The sequence below is a fragment of the Gobio gobio genome, assembly GCF_949357685.1.
Source record: "Gobio gobio genome assembly, chromosome: 5".
NCBI classification, from domain to species: domain Eukaryota; kingdom Metazoa; phylum Chordata; class Actinopteri; order Cypriniformes; family Gobionidae; genus Gobio; species Gobio gobio.
Genome location: NC_137101.1, coordinates 41,920,046 through 41,936,810, shown reverse-complemented (window position 1 = coordinate 41,936,810; position 16,765 = coordinate 41,920,046). Strand labels below are relative to the sequence as shown.

The 16,765-nt window shown below is 40.9% G+C and overlaps 1 protein-coding gene across 1 annotated transcript in view; it reads right to left on the bottom strand.

The window, feature by feature from the left end:
- The window catches only part of LOC307126546 (uncharacterized protein), a gene marked incomplete at its 5' end in the record, with an annotated part of 1,586,879 nt that overhangs the window by 1,142,692 nt on the left and 427,422 nt on the right, over positions 1 to 16,765 (bottom strand). The window lies entirely within an intron of this gene.

The window sequence follows — 16,765 nt, the reverse complement described above, 5'->3', positions numbered from 1 at the left end:
ATAATGAAATACACACACACACACACACACACACACACACACACACACACACACACACACACACACACACACACACACACACACACACACACACACACACACACACACACACACACACACACACACACACACACACACACACACACACACAGATACATGTACTCGCTTCTACTCAACACACCCTGAATGTTGTTGCTCTTTCATTTTACCATCTTTCATCTTGCTCCACCCATATAGATTAAGACACTTATTTAAGACTCAATAAGTACAGATGGTTCAGAATAATACTTTTACTGAAGTATGTGTGTTTGCTGCCTTTTACCGCTAAGTGGCGCTATAAGCACAGACTTTGAAACGTTAGAAAGTGAATGTCACTTCATTCTCTCAAGTATTAATCTCAGTTGCGGCTCATTGAGAGCTGTAATACCAAATAAATTCAAGTGAAACATTGTAGTTAAATGAATTCATAATCACAGCACTGAACATAAATGTGTTTATTATTTGCATCAAACACCGTGAGCCCTTAGATTTCATGAATCATTATAATTGAATAATTGTCAATGTTTGTGTTATTTTAATTTGTAGATTTATTTACTGAAACATTAACACTGAAATAAATGAATACAAATAAAAATTAATTGTCAGGACTTACTATTAACCAATTTTGTGTTCTTTATGATATATAAGAATGGAATACAGTAGGCTGTTATGATCAGCATAATTTTCTTTAATGAACTGAAAACAATTTAAAATCAACATAAAAATATAAAACAGCTGCATGAAGTCGAACAAGCCTTAGGTAGCAAAATACATGATCACATGATGGCAAGGGAATCACGAGACACAACTAGGAAACAAGACATTAAAACATAAACGTGAACAAAAACCGATAAACTTGATCTGACACTCCAATCTGGTGAAAAAGGAGCGGGTAAACTGACTTTGTCTTGTATGGGGAAGAGGGACATAAAAAAAAAATGTTTTAGTGATGTTGATTACAGAGACCCATATCCGCAGATACATGAGGGATTCACTCTCGAAATGACTGACAGTGATAAATATTTATATCGAAATCAGGCTCATATAAATGCCAGGAAAACAAGATTCCTGGCTGCATGTCAATATCCATGGGTCACTGGATATTGGATATGTCAGGATCCTGCCCTGATAGTCTTGTCTGTTTTGTCCTTGTTTAGTGTTTCTTTGTTTGTCTTGTGCTTGAGCACATGGCTGTGTCTTTGTTTGTGTGTTCCTCTTGTCCTGCCTCCTTGTTTCCCTTTACCACGCCCCCTTGTTTAGTCCCTGGCTGCGTTCAGCCCCGACAAAACGTTGCAAAACATTTTTTAAACGGAAACGGTGCTGCATTGAACACCCTGTTCTGTTGACGCAAGAGTTGTAACTATGGCAGCCGAGAAGGCCATTCTTTGTGTTCTTTTTGAGGAATTTTTGGAGCCTGATGAAATCGATACGTGTTTAATACTGTAATACATGCAATCACTGCCCTTGCCGTCCAGAATAAAAGACAACATCCCAATCCCATTTAATGAACCTTTTTTATCTCCTGGTAATCAATTCTAACTTAAATCATTTTCTTACTTTTTTAATAGCTTGTATTTTCTTTCTCACTTTATGTCAAGCACTTAATTACCATATATGAAATTTGGTATATAAATAAACTTGCCTTGCAATTAAGCTAAAGATATAAATAAATACATCATCATGTTGATTTATATATATATATATATATATATATATATATATATATATATATATATATATATATATATATATATATATATATATATATATATATATATATATATATATATATATATATATATATATTAAACTCTTACGACAATCATGTCTTCTAATACCAGCGGACACATTAAACAACTTTACTTCCATTGTGAGCTGTCTCTTTAATACCGCGTGGTTTATACACATTTTGCCGCTGATTGGGCTGACATTTTTGACATTTTGTCCTGAGTCTCCCTTGGCCACTGTCTCTATATCACTGGAAGTCAAGACTGGAGCGGATTCTGGGAGAGGACATCAAGTCTCAGGTTCCTGGTGTTCCGGCCTGGGTTTTCCCACCATCTGCCTGGTGTTGCCTCCCAAGCCATCCTCAAGTTTGTGGTCTCCCTGGACTGATCTCAGTGGTCATCCTCCCTGCCTGTCATCGTGGTCTCTGTCCCCTGCCCTGCTGTTTAAACTCACCTTGTCACTTCCTTGTTGTGCCCTGTCTAGAGTATTGTTAATAAAGTCTTCGTTGTTCACTCTGCATCTGGGTCCTCAGTTTCAGAAACCCTGACAGGATAAGTTGTAAAGAACACCATATCGAGCCCAACCATTAGTTTAAACTAATAATTGTTTGTTTTACTTGCGTTTTTCACTATTAACTCCAATCATGCAGTAGCTTTTCTGCCACTCAGTTCCAGCTCGCCGGGAAAATGGCATCGATGCATACCCTCTATTGTATGATCTCGTATATGACAAGCACACATGATCTGTCTTGCTCACCTGAGAACCTACCTTTATTACCTGATCCGTCTTCTGTCTGCCCATGTCCATTCATCTCTGCCTGCCAAGATCATCTGTTCACCCTTTTCACCAGCATCCTGCACCAGCCTTTACTTGCACCGAGAACACTGTTACCAGCCAGCTAAGTCACCAACTATCATATACATATGCTCTCACCTGTTTGTCTCTCTACTCTGCCTCCGGTTTTCTCTGCAATAAACCCTTTACATTGACTTACCTTGTCTGTTCTCGTCTGTGTCTGACAGAAGACCAGATCATAAAATGGATTATGCTGTAAGGTTTACGGTCGTGGCTCAGAAGAGTCATGAGTTTGTAGCCTTTGCGGAGGAATTTTTCCTTCTTGCCATCAACTGCCCTTATGACGACGAGACACTGAAGTCCCTGTTCTGGATCAGGCGAAAATTACCATCACCCCATGGACCTCCCAGACAACACTAGACTGAGCTGGAGAGAAGCTCTTATTTGGTGTGTCTAGAGAGCATTGCGTCCCAGTCCAGAACACAGCCAGTCCCTGTCACTGCATGAAAAGTGGGATTTTCGACCCCGTAAACGCCTGTAGACTCCCGGAAATCTCCCTAATTTTCGGCAGTTTTCGACAATTTAGAGGCAGCGAACGTCGCGTTCGTCTGTGCCACAAATTGTCGTAAACGAACCATGACGTAGGTGGAGAGCCCCCCGCTGAGAGAGCCCGCGGAGGTGCGACGCCTCTAATTAGCATATGAATAGCAGCGAAACCAGAGAGTCAACGGCCAGACTTGAATTTACTCACTCACTATTGGCTGAGGCCACTACTTTTAAACAAGAAAAACCCCTCGTGATTGGTTGGCAGATCACTGCAAACCATTGGTCCCCCTGGCTCATTATAAATGTAAACCCCAATAATAATAATAATAAATATATAATAAATATATCATTTATGTTTTATATTAATGTTATTGTGCTATGAAGTATTCATACCATCAAGGAATATATGGGGAAATTATACGGACCGTGCCGTTTATTCAAAGAAAGAGCTTCATTTATAAACACACAGCTGTTTATTCAAAGAAAGAGCTTTATTGTTAAACACACAACTATGTACAGTGCAGCAGTAATGTCTCGTAATGTAATGTAAAGTTCGGCGACCTCATCCTCAGCCAGCACACTTCCTCTCGCTTTCAGCAACTGTAATACAATCCATAAAGACAATAAGCAACCTGAAAAATACTCACATTGACAAAAAACTGATCTAATATAATAAATCTTACCCTTTTTCTTCTTGATCGACTCCGAGCTAAACTTCACAGTTTCCGCCTGCGATGTAAGTTCAGGTTGTTTGTATCTGAAGCTCCGGCGTGTCGATTCATAATACGTCTTACAGGCAGCTGGAAAACAATTACATGAGACTGGTATTAATAAAAACAGTCACGGTAAAATTAAACTAGGAATGAGAAACACATTAGAAGTTACTTACACACAATTTCGTCGTGATCAGCAGTTAAATCTGGACTTGCGGAAATCGCTCCAAGCAGATAAGAGCTCACGGCTTCGTTATTAGGCGAGGATAGTCTGTGCAAACAAAATGTGCAGTTTTAAGCTCGGATCTATTAACGCATCCATTTCCTTATACAGCTGAATAAAAGCATATTCTTTAAATCGTAACGTTATATTACCCATGCCCTTGTTCATAGCGCCTGCAGTTTGCCTCAGAGTTGTGAAGACGAAGACAGCCTCCTGAAAATTAGTCGAAAAAGTTGGTCGCGTCCAGGAATTGAAGACGGCGTCCTGTCATTGTTGATCACGAAAAAGGAAAGCAGCAAAAAAACATAGGAAATGTAAAAAAAAAAAAGTTTAAAGCTCGTCTTCTACGCGTCATGGCCATGACCTCGCACGTGATTGGACTAGGGCTCTACTATGGAACGCGCCCGGGCCAAATCTCTTTATACGAAACGCGTGACTTATGACTGTTTCAACACGCACTGTTTGTCCGCGTCAACGCAGCAATTTTTTACGTGTTTCTTTTGTATGTGTAGACACGCACATTCTGGTCATGTAACAGGCATACACACACAGTCGATGCACAGTTTCAACATGTTAAGAAGACACATTTGAACGTGTTTCTTAACGCGCACATTCTGTACATGTCGAATTAAGTGTAATATTTTTTTTTTTTAAAGCAGACTTACCTTTAGATTTAGCCTTGGCTACATACATATTAATATAAGATATTAATTAATTGCTTAACTGACTACTGTGCTAGAGTAAAGTAGCCTAATGTTACAATGTAATTTAAGTAGATGCTTAATATTATACAATTATTATAATTTATCTATATGGGTTATTGTTTGTTTTTTAAAGTTAGGCTATATATAATTTCTAAAAGTATATATAGGCTAATTTACACAGCACATATTTATAACTGAAAACACACACACACACACACACACACACAACTTTATTCACTTTCACATAATAATGTTTTTGTAATTTGGTGTTTAGTTTGTTGTATAGTTTGTTTATACTGTTCTGTCTCTGTTTTGTTTCCAGGAACATCTGATGAGTGCTATAATAAAATGACTTCATTATATTTAAAATATGTTTTGATATACATTTTATTTATATTATTAATATTTTATTTACCCATAAACGTGTCTTTAGGAAGCCATAAGTTATAGAGACAAGAATAACTTTTGCCATTTAAATGCCACATTAATTTACTGAGGACCCATACAGCCAATGATCATGTGTGAAAACACTTATACATAAATTGATCACTTAGAAATCAAAACTAAGGTTTGAGAAAGAAAGAATATGCATACAACAAAATATATTGTTTCATAGCAGCTTCAGTAACAAGTTCAAAACAAATTCTGCTGTAAACCGGCTCTAACAAGCCAATATAGTGTGAATATTCAGCTCAAGTGACTTCAGTGTTGATTCAGTTCAGCTGATTTCAGTTCAACTGTAAATTCCTCAGTTGTGCATATTTGTGTGTAGTTAGATATATGCAAAAACGTCTCGGTTACGTATGGTAACCCTCGTTCCCTGAAGGAGGGAACGGAGACGTACGTCGGACGTACCGACGAATTGGGATCACTTCTGGGAGCCCCTATCAGCTTCGAGCTATCTAGAACCGGCCAATGAACAATTGGCGTGCGAGATTTGCATCTCGCGCTCCGCCCCGCGCCGCGGGTATAAACAGGAAGCGAGAGCGAATGCACGCTGTTTTTCACTGAGGAGCCAAACGTAGTGGCTCAACCTGCAGTGATGGTACAGCAACTGTGGCGACGGGACGTACGTCTCCGTTCCCTCCTTCAGGGTTACCATACGTAACCGAGACGTTCCAATTCAGTAGGTCACGTTCGACGTACGTCGGACGTACCGACGAATTGGGATCCCCTATGGAAAACGCCATAGTTACTACCACTTCCAGCGCCCAGCGATGAGCCCCACAGACCCCGATCTGATGCGGGCGGGTAGGTTCACGCAGGGAGAGTCAAAGCTGCTGTTCCGCAAGACCCACTCAGCTGACTGCATTGGATAACGCTGGGAAAGCGTGCCTGTGAAGGCAGCTGCGGAAGCCACATCATGCCCAGAGGGAGTTAACATGTGGAGAATACACGTATGGGCTGGCCGTGGGCAGCACAACATACGGAAGTCCCAGGGGTGGCCCCGGCCAATTAGGAGGGAGACAACACGTACCTGGGACGGCAGAGGAACTCTGCCGAGGGAAAGACACGGGCTCGCCGTAGGGAGCCGTACCGTGGAAGAATACACATATGGGACCGCCGTGGGGGTCACTTCATATGGAACCCAGCCTAACACAAGTTCCACCAATGCATACGAGTGTTAGACCTGGCGTCGAACGCTCCGCCACGTCCGACTGCCGCGGGTTGCGGAGGACTCAACAGGGTTCGCCGTTCCGGGGAACTCGACTGGAGCAGAATAAGTGCACGCATACGTCTACCATAGGGGAGGGAATGGCGCAGCAAGCCGACACTAGAACGGGCACTTCGGTGTTACTGACTATGGGAAGTGAGCACACAGGAAGAGACCGGCTCTACACGGAGGCTATAGAATCTAGCGAACGTGTTAGGTGTTGCCCAGCCCGCAGCTCTACAAATATCTGTCAGCGAGGCGCCACGAGCCAGCGCCCAGGAAGAGGCAACACCCCTAGTGGAGTGGGCTCTTAACCCGAGCGGGCAGGGCACGTCTTGGGACTGATAAGCCAAGACGATGGCATCCACTATCCAGTGGGCCATCCTCTGCTTGGAGACAGCCTTTCCCTTCTGCTGTCCTCCGTAACAGACGAAGAGCTGCTCTGAGGTCCTGAAGGTCCTGAGGTCCGGAGGCGGCGGCGGCGGCGGCGGCGGGTGGACTTCCTCGGCGACGAGTAGTCGGAGGCGCTGCCACCGGCGGCGGGGTGGAGGCAGCAGCGGGCCGCCGGGGCAGGATGTGCTTTATCGCCTCCGTCTGCTTCTGGGCGGCCGAGAACTGTTGGGCGAAGCTCTCGACCGCGTCGCTGAATAACCCAGCTGACGAGATGGGGGAGTCCAGGAACCGATATTTATCGGTCTCCCTCATATCAGCCAGGTTAAGCCAGAGATGCCGCTCCTCGACCACAAGTGTGGACATCGCCTGACCGATGGCACGGGCGGTGACTTTCGTCGCCCGGAGGGCGAGGTCCGTCGCCGTCCGGAGCTCCCGGAGGAGCTCTGGGTCAGCCTTACCCTCGTGCATGTCAAGGAGTGCTTGGGCCTGGTGGACCTGAAGCAACACCATGCCATGCAAGGCGGACGCAGCCTGCCAGCAGGCCTTGTAAGCCTTCCCGGTCAGACCGGAAGAGAACTTACAGGCCTGGGACGGGAGACGTGGGTCACCGCGCCAGTTAGAGGCGGTCGCCGGACACAGTTGCATCGCGACGGCGCGCTTCACTGGCGGGATCCCCACGTAACCCTTGGCTGGCCCGCCGTCGAGGGCAGTGAGGGGGGAGGAGTCACTCGGCCGGTTTCTGGCAGAAAAAGGTGCCGTCCATGACCTCGTGAGCTCCTCATGCACCTCCGGGAAGAAAGGTGTCGGGGCGGGACGCTGAGAACCAGCGCGACCCACCCCGAGGAACCAATCGTCTAACCTAGAGGGTTCGGGACACGGTGGAGGGTTCCACTCGAGCCCAACCCTTTCGGCGGCCCGGGCAAGCATAGCAGCCATCTCAGGGTCCGGGGCAGCCGTTGCCACTCTCCCAGAGGGAGGCAGTACAACTGACCCTTCATCCCCCGAGGACTGAAACTCCCCCTCCGATGCAGCGATCGACATCTGTTCGTCCGCTGGAGCTCCAAAAGTCACCACTGGTCTCCCGTGGGAGGGTCCAGCGGTTTCTCTCGGAGGCTCTACCGGCTGCGGAGCTGAGGGATTAGGGGCCTGCGGAGGGTCGCTCGGCGGGATTGCCCTAAACGTAATCCTCAGATCACCCTGGCCATCCAAAGAAGCAGGTCCACCCGGGTTAGGGGCAGACCTAGTTTGTGGGATGGGTAAGGGGACTCCCCCAGCCCGGAGGTAGGAGAGTCTCGATCTTAGTTCCGAGATAGTCATGTTCCCGCAGTGGGAACATGAACTATCCACAAACGCCGCCTCAGTGTGCTGTGTGCCCAAACACATGAGACAGCGATTGTGACCGTCAGCAGGGGACAGGGAACGACCGCATCCAGAAACGCACGGGTGGTAAGACATCTTGAAAAAGACGGCACGTCACCCGTGAAGCTCTTTTGTGAGGAAACGCTCTGTGCTGAAGCACTCAGGGGGAAACGCGACAGCGCACAGGATTTGTGTGCAGCCCGTGCCTGTACTCAGCAGGAAAACACGCCCAACCAGACCAACAGATTTGCTGTTGCTGTGAAAACAGCAGTTTTTCTCTGCTTGCAGAGGCAGCCGATGAGTCAGCGCGGATCCCGCTGAAGTGTGCCGTCTCTCCAACACGCGTCTCCTGGATCTCCAGTTCTTTTCTTTCTCTCTTGCTGATAGCAGCGATAAACTCATTGAATGAATCAGAGTCCTCTTCATCTGCCGTTTGGCTCCGAAGTGAATGACAGTGTGCATTCGCTCTCGCTTCCTGTTTATACCCGCGGCGCGGGACGGAGCGCGAGATGCAAATCTTGCACGCCAATTGTTCATTGGCCGGTTCTGGATAGCTCGAAGATGATGGGGGCTCCCAGAAGTGATCCCAATTCGTCGGTACGTCCGACGTACGTCGAACGTGACCGACTGAATGGGAACAACATTTTTGGAAGAGTTAAAATAGTTTTGCACAAAGTGTTGCTTTTGCAAGCGATGTCTGATGTTTTGCATGTTGTGTGTTTTGTGTGTAGAGTTACAAGAAATGGAGCCATATTTTCAGAAATTGTGTGTAAGCAATTAGATAAAACTGTAAATGAATCCAGTTTATTTTAGTTCAGGACTCATAGTCCAGGTGTTAGTAATCTGTGCTTAATCTTTGTTCCAGGCAACAATTTTTTAACTCACGATTAACTAGATTAAGGCCTTCTCTTGGCATAATTTAAACCCTGTCCAGGAAACCACCTCTTGAAAATCTGCATTGATAATTCATAAAATGTGGTGTGAGCTCAATTTAAATGACAATTACAGAAAAACACAATCTGACTTAAAGGGTTAGTTCACCCAAAAATGAAAATTCTGTCAGTAATTACTCACCCTCATGTTGTTCCAACCATGTAAGACCTTCGTTCATCTTCGGAACATAATTTAGTATATTTTTGATGAAATCTGAGAGCTGTCTCACTCCTCCATAGGCTTTCAGAGGGACTGAAACTTGATGGCCCAGAATAATAAGTAAAAACGTCATTTAAGGAGTCCAAATGACTACAGTGGCTCTGTATTAAGTCTATCATGTGACGAAAATACTTTTTGAGCGGAAAAACAACAAAAATAACGACTTTATCACTATTATTGTTGTTCAATTTGAGCCTCTGATGAGAGTTCGCGGGAGTGCCACGACGCATGCGCGAGAACTGAGATTAACCCTACTCCGAAAGAGTGAGCAGCCAGTCAAGTAGTAGTAGAAGAAGAACGCCGTAATCTCAGTTCTCGCGCATGCGTCGGAGCACTCCCGCGAACTCTCGTCAGAGGCTCAAATTCCCTCTGAAAGCCTATGGAGGAGTGAGACAGCTCTCAGATTTCATCAAAAATATACTAAATTATGTTCCGAAGATGAACGAAGGTCTTACATGGTTGGAACAACATGAGGGTGAGTAATTACTGACAGAATTTTCATTTTTGGGTGAACTAACCCTTTAACTATAAACACACAAACTTGTACTTTTCACATTTATGATTAATAGCCATTTAAAAAATCATTCACTGTGCAGGGTGGAAAAATTAATTTTGGTATGTAAACTGTATGCTTTACTTGATTTATTTGTGTGCTTTGGTTCATTGTCTTGTTGCATCACATAACCTTTCTAAAGGTTGAAGACATGAACTGCTGTCCTGTATATTTTTTTTTTATACATAACATTGGTTATTGCTAATGACATACAGAGTAATTAATCTACACTGTGAGCCCGGACAAGTTGAATCTACTTAAAAAATTGGAGCAAACTGGTTGCCCTAAAAATTTAGTAATGTGAACTAAAACGAGTACATTTAACTTAAAATGTTTTAGTAAAAAAAATTCAGAACCTAGATAAAACTCCCCCTGCTGCTACTCTGATTTGCATTTGTGTAGCTCACAGCATGTTCATTTACATGATAAAGCCTCCCCTAGAATTAAGGGGAGGGGGGGTCATGGGGGGGACAACTGCCAAGCAAGGCCCACGTCAATTTCCGACAATTTACGGCAGTTTTCGGTGTTGCCTGCAAATTGCCGTGCACAGTCGTAAACCTGAAGTTCCACGGCAATCTACAGTGCCACATACTGAAGAAAATCCCACTTTTCATGCAGTGAGGAAAAGCCTTTCCATGTACAGGTAACTCGTACCTTTTACTTTGTTGCAGCTCCTCAGAAAAATTATTAGTTATTTTTTAAAAAGGTTCAAATTCAATCTTCATGTTTTTTAGGAAGATTAAAATACAGGAAAACTCTGAAATATTATAATTTAAAATATCAGTTTTCTATTTTATTAAAATACTGAAAAAAATATGTGTTCAGGATGTGTTCATTTGTTAAAATGTGTAAGTTTTTTAGACGTTTAAGAATTTAATATTGAATAAATTCTGTTTGTTTTATTTTTCACAGAATCTTTAGAATAAAATTATAACAGGCTGTAAAAATAAGTTGTTTCTAACATTGATGATTAATCAGTATTAGATTTCTGACTAATCATGTGACACTGAAAACGATTAATGGATGATGAAATGTCAGCTTTGCATGACATACATTTTAAAAACGTATTACAATACAAAACTTATTTTGAATCGCAATATTTCACAATACTGTATTTTTTGCATCTGTACTTTTCATCAAATAAATTCAGCCTTGATAAGCAAAAACATTAAAAATCAAATAAATGAAAATCTTACTGATCAAACACTTTTGCGCGGTAGTGTAATATATATAATTTATTTATGCGCGGCATCAAGTGCATGTGTAATCTACGGTCGAGTGAATCTCGTTTAGTGTGCATGCGCGGCTGAGAGTGCATCTCGTTTAATGCGCATGCGCGGCTGAGAGTGCATCTCGTTTAGTGCGCATGCGCGGCTGAGAGTGCATCTCGTCTTGTCTGCAGCCAGACACTATTGACTTAGACTGATAACAACTAGTGCTTAACCTTGATACAAGGGGCACCAAGTAAAATCTTGCTTAGGGCAGCAAATTGGTCAGGGCCGGCCCTGCTTTTGAACTATAGCCTATATTAAAATCATGTGCAATGCTACATCCATTCCGCTAAGAGTCACTTAAAGGCTAATAACAACAATTTTACCCTACTCCATGGAACACACTAGCTGTCGCCCCCTTTAGTCTGTGGCTGCGTCCCAATTCGCATACTATCCGTACTAAATAGTATTCGAAAAAAGAATTAGTATGTCCCAAATCGTAGTATGTTGAAAAAAGTATTCCAAAGATTCCCGGATGGTTTACTATTTCCGGTCAGAATCCGAAGTGCAGATCGATGCGCACTCTAACGGCTGATATTACCCACAACCCATTGCGAGATGGACGAGGATTCGATTAGAACTACAAACGCGGATAAAAAGTGTTAAAAAACTACAAACACAACGGTTACGCGAGTCTGACGGTTAAGTGGAGAGGATTAGATAAAGTGGTTTGAGTGAGCAATTATCAGTATTTAACCTGACGAAAAGATATTTATTCAATATTATCCACATTATATTTCTCCTTCAGCAGCATTGAGAACTTTTGTAATGATACGTTTGGCCATTAACTTTGCAAACACATGAGAGGAGTCTAAAGACCCACGAAAGGCAGATCAACGAGGCGAGCGACTACATTTCTCTCCGATACGATAGTAAATTAAATTGAAAGTGGAGGATTTTAACTGTGAAGATGATTGACAGGGCAGTTTAAAGGGTGACGGGACGCACGTAACAGAGTCCGTTAAAGATGACGAAGTAGTATGTCCCAAAGCTTGCATACTCTTCTGCTACACACTCAAAAATATGTACTTTTTCTTCACAAAAAGAGTACATACTTTTAGGACGTAGTATAAGTAGGCGAATTGGGACGCAGCCTGTGTGTACAGAAACCTGTTTTTAATTGACTATTTCTTGCACCTGTGCATATTTACCCAGTCAATCATCTGGACATCTGTCTTGTTTGGGAGGTCTCTCAGTCCACAGGTAGAGCAGAAATCCTCATTTGATTCTAAGATAAAATGTAAAGTTACTTAATGCATTGATATTTCCTATTTTTGTATAATTCATTTAAAATGCAATGATAAATTGATGAGATCAATTAACCTGCCGCAAGTAGAATTTCCTGTGCCATTTCCCTTCTGAGATTTGCTATATTTTCTGCAGAAGGATTTATTTGAAATTCCTTTGGAATGACTGGAAACTGTTTCACTGTTTCCTTTACCATCTTAAATTTTTTTTTTACAAAAATAACAATTTGTTACAATTATTCATGTTATTATAAATGTGTCACTTTTACAAGGTTCGGTTTCCAGAAGCACCGCCATTTTATAGACATAATTTGACAGCAAAACCTTTCAAATGAAGATATGAAGTGTTAAGAATTCAAAATGACACATTTTTAAATTATTGCTCTGTCTTTGTTTAATACAATTGATTGGTTTTCATGCTTGAACTTTTGAATTACAACCGCGCTGTTTGGTGGTTACCGGTTACAAACACAAGGCGGTAATGCTTTTGATTTTCGTGAATTTGCTGATGCAGCAGCTGGCCAGCACAGCTGCAATGCACTCTGGCAGAGATTCGTCGTAAAGATGAAAGCCGAAAGGTAAATTGGTAAGTTCACATTCATATACATACACACGTTTCTTTATTACCTTATACGTTTTATTCTAACGTAATTAACCCGTTTAACTCGAGTTCCCCGCCAAGAGTTGTGATAAAGACGGTGTTAGCTAACCCATGTGTAACGTTTGCTTAATTGCTTTTTAAAAAGTTTTATTTTTAGAGTGAATTGCAAGGTATAAACACGTTTGAGTCATACATTTCTGTAAGAGCATCGCATTCTTCAATTTCGCATTTTCCTCCCGCAGATCGAGGCATTTAGCAGACTAGCATTTAGGCTATACTAGGCAATACGCTTCATAAAGGCGAAGTTTGGCCAGAGCCAGTCCAGTGTAAACGATAACATTTTTTATTAATTATATCTACCGGCTAAAATAATGAAATATGATAAATAATTAAGACTTAATTTCTGAAACATGATTCCTCTCGTGAGTCGAGTGTCACATCCTTTGTTCAATCTTTGGGATTGAAGCATCGAGGGCCTTTAAAGTGAAGATTACAAATGAAAATGTTGTTAAGAGCCACAATCTAAAAGATTCTTAAGATATCTGTAATACTTCTTGAGGTGCAGGCATAAAAAACGTGATTCTTTTTTTGTTGTTGCCATGTTTGAACGAACACCGTTGGCATATTATGAAAATAAGATTACTTAAGTCTACAGATTCAACTAACGATACCAATCTTCGTGTTATAATAAAATAATAATGCTGCCATCTTTCTAAAGTCATTTTTACACCCTTATAAATTGGCTTATAAAATTTATTTTGACCCTCCTCCTCTACTAAACAGTGGATTACTCCCTATATACATTTATGACATTTAATATTTTGCCTATGTTATGTTTGTATTTCTACAGAGGAAATATTAACATTAATTTAAATTCAGCCGGGGACCTCTGGTTGAATTTACTTGGAATGACCCAATTATTTTTATATTTCTGATTAGATTTTATGCTGTTAATTCAAGTATAGCCTACATTACAAAAGTTCAACTATGTAGACGAGTAACAGTAAAGCTGTTATGTGAAACAAAAACTTGTTTTAATGATTTATAAATTGTGTAATATAAGGAAGCACAACAGTAAATTAACATTTGAGTTAAGTTTACTTGCCTTTTAAGTGATCTGTTCTTAAAAGTTTATCAAGGGAAAGGCAGCATTAAGTGGTTGCAAGCTCAGTTAAACTGAGGGTTGAGTTTCCTCAACTTATTAGGGTTTACAGTGCACTACAAATAAGTGGGTAAGTGAAGTTTCTACCTCACTACAGCAGTACACTTTCACACTGTCTGAGAAAAGCAGTGTGTTTTCATAGTGGCAAAATTAACACATACTATGAAAATGCACTGCTTTTCGTGCATTAAACAAGTGGCAATGGCATCTGGAAAGCACATTCATACTTATAGTAGGCTTAAGTATCGTACGCAATAATACCTGTAAAACAAATACTCCACAACTGGTAGCATCCTCTTGCACTGTGTGGTTTATGTGACCAATTTTCCACTCAACATTGACCAGGTCCTCTTTTCCCAGGCGATTGCGACGCATTTTGAAGTACTGTCTGTGTTGGACAACAACTTGCTAAGTAACAATTTAATTCCTTATTATTTTTATTGTTATTTATGTATTAATATTTATATGAAAAAAATAGCTTACTGAATTTTTTTTGATGCATTTGTCAGGCTCCTGATGTAAGATGTAGCACACGCAGGATCCACAACAAAAAATTGTTGTGATGGAAGATGAAGGTACTAAGACAGCACATTGAACATGCTTTTTGTAAACTGCAAAGGGACCATTACAGAAAATATTATGTGCCATCATATCCATTACCTAGATTTTTTGGGACTGCAATGTGTTTTTTGGGATTTCAATTTCTAGCTTACTTCCATTTTTCATATGCTTGTTTTCACATGGATATTTTTAAATGGAGTAAAAACAGTGTGAAACTATTTTTTATAGTTTTCACACTGCCTTTTTTATCTGTATTTTTTTTTTTTTTAAATAAGGTCATAATAAAAATAATAATAAAAACATTGCTATAAGCAATAAAATATACCCCTCCCCAAATAAATGAAATGTGTTTCCTAACGTATGGCTTTGTTCTGCTAAACACAAAATTAAAACATTTTGAGTCAGTTTTTTTTTCAACATTCTTCAAAACATATTCTTTTATGCTCCTAAGAAAGTCACAGGTTTGAATCAACATGAAAAACCTATACAATGACATAATTGTAAATTTTTGGTGGACTTGGTTGCAAAGATTTTTTCCACATATTTTCAAATCTTTTTTTGAAGTCTTCGTGTTTAAAAAAAAACAATGTTATATTCAACATAGTATATGTGTCACAATCACCAGTGAGAGTGCCCCTGATTACCACCTGAGGGCACTCCACCCCGGACTTGTCACTTCATCACAAACTACATTACCCATAATCCTGTGCCCGGACTCATCATCATTCATCGTTTGCACCTGTGTCTCATCACCTCATTACCCCATTACCACAGCCTATATAAACCATGTTCACTCTATCATCAACTGCGAAGTCTTGTTTAGTGTTTCTACTGCAATTCTGAGCGTTTCCCTGGTTTCATGTATCTTGGTCTTTGATTACTTGACCGTTCCGTGGATTACCCTTTTGCCTGTCTCTCTTGCCTTGTTTAACTGATACATTTTCCCTGACTTGCCATATTTGTTAAGGACAGAGCGGATGTAACTTTCCATAACCTAAACAGTTTGACAACACAACAATATTGATATTTGCTCTAAGAATTCCTTAGCTAAATTTAAATCTATTATTATAAAGCTATTCATTATTTGTGATTATATTCAGTAATAAAAACAGCATCTACACAAAAACAAAATTGACATGTAGAACTTTTTTTGCGACTTGTTGCACATTGCTACCCATTTTTTAGGCAAAGTTCTACATGAAATTTGTGTATTGTTGATTACTGGAAAAGGTAAATGTGACTTAACAAATTATAAGAGAGTGCACTTACTTCTCCACATAGTCTGTTGTGGGGTTGCAGAGTCAGAAGTTCTTCATGTCTCAATGTCATATCGAATCTGTAATGGACAGCCTTAATACGTGCTATGACCTGTTCAGTGGCTTGACATCCCCATAGTTTAGTTACCTATAAAAATTGTTAGTAAATTCTTGGATGATATTAAATGATTTTTCTACATTTTGTAACTTCCCTTTACCTCTTCAGCAATATCAATTCCTGTCTCAGTGTCTGTCTTGTCCTTTGTGTCACTGCGCTCACTTGGTGCTTTTTTTGATTTGTGTTTTAGTTTGTGACCACATAATTTTGGTGTTGGGACCTGTGCAAAAATGTTTTTCAGAGGCAAAGTAAGTATGGAAAGAATGTTTATTTTGGAAAATTTATATTTATTGTTATTAATTGTAATATTTTATCTTTACCTTTTCAGGAACATATTCTTGTGAAATGTCCTTGTCACGTATCATGCCACTGTTTTCAGTTTTTGGGGTCCGTTTTGTTTTGGGAATGTCATGTTTGTTTGTCAACACCTGCAAAAAAAGTGGTTTCACCACTATGATGATGTTCATTTTCCAAGACAGCCATGACATCATCATAGATTTTTCTGAAAAGTTTGGAAAATGGAGACCCACCAGCAATTGTTTTTGCTGAATTCTCATCCATCTCCCACTTTTCTGAGACCTCTTCTGTTCTGTCCTGAAGAATGGCATCATCCTTTGTAATGAGGCCCTCCAAGTATTTAAGAGACTCTGTGACATTTTTACTGACATGTCTTGCAAGAAAAAACATGCA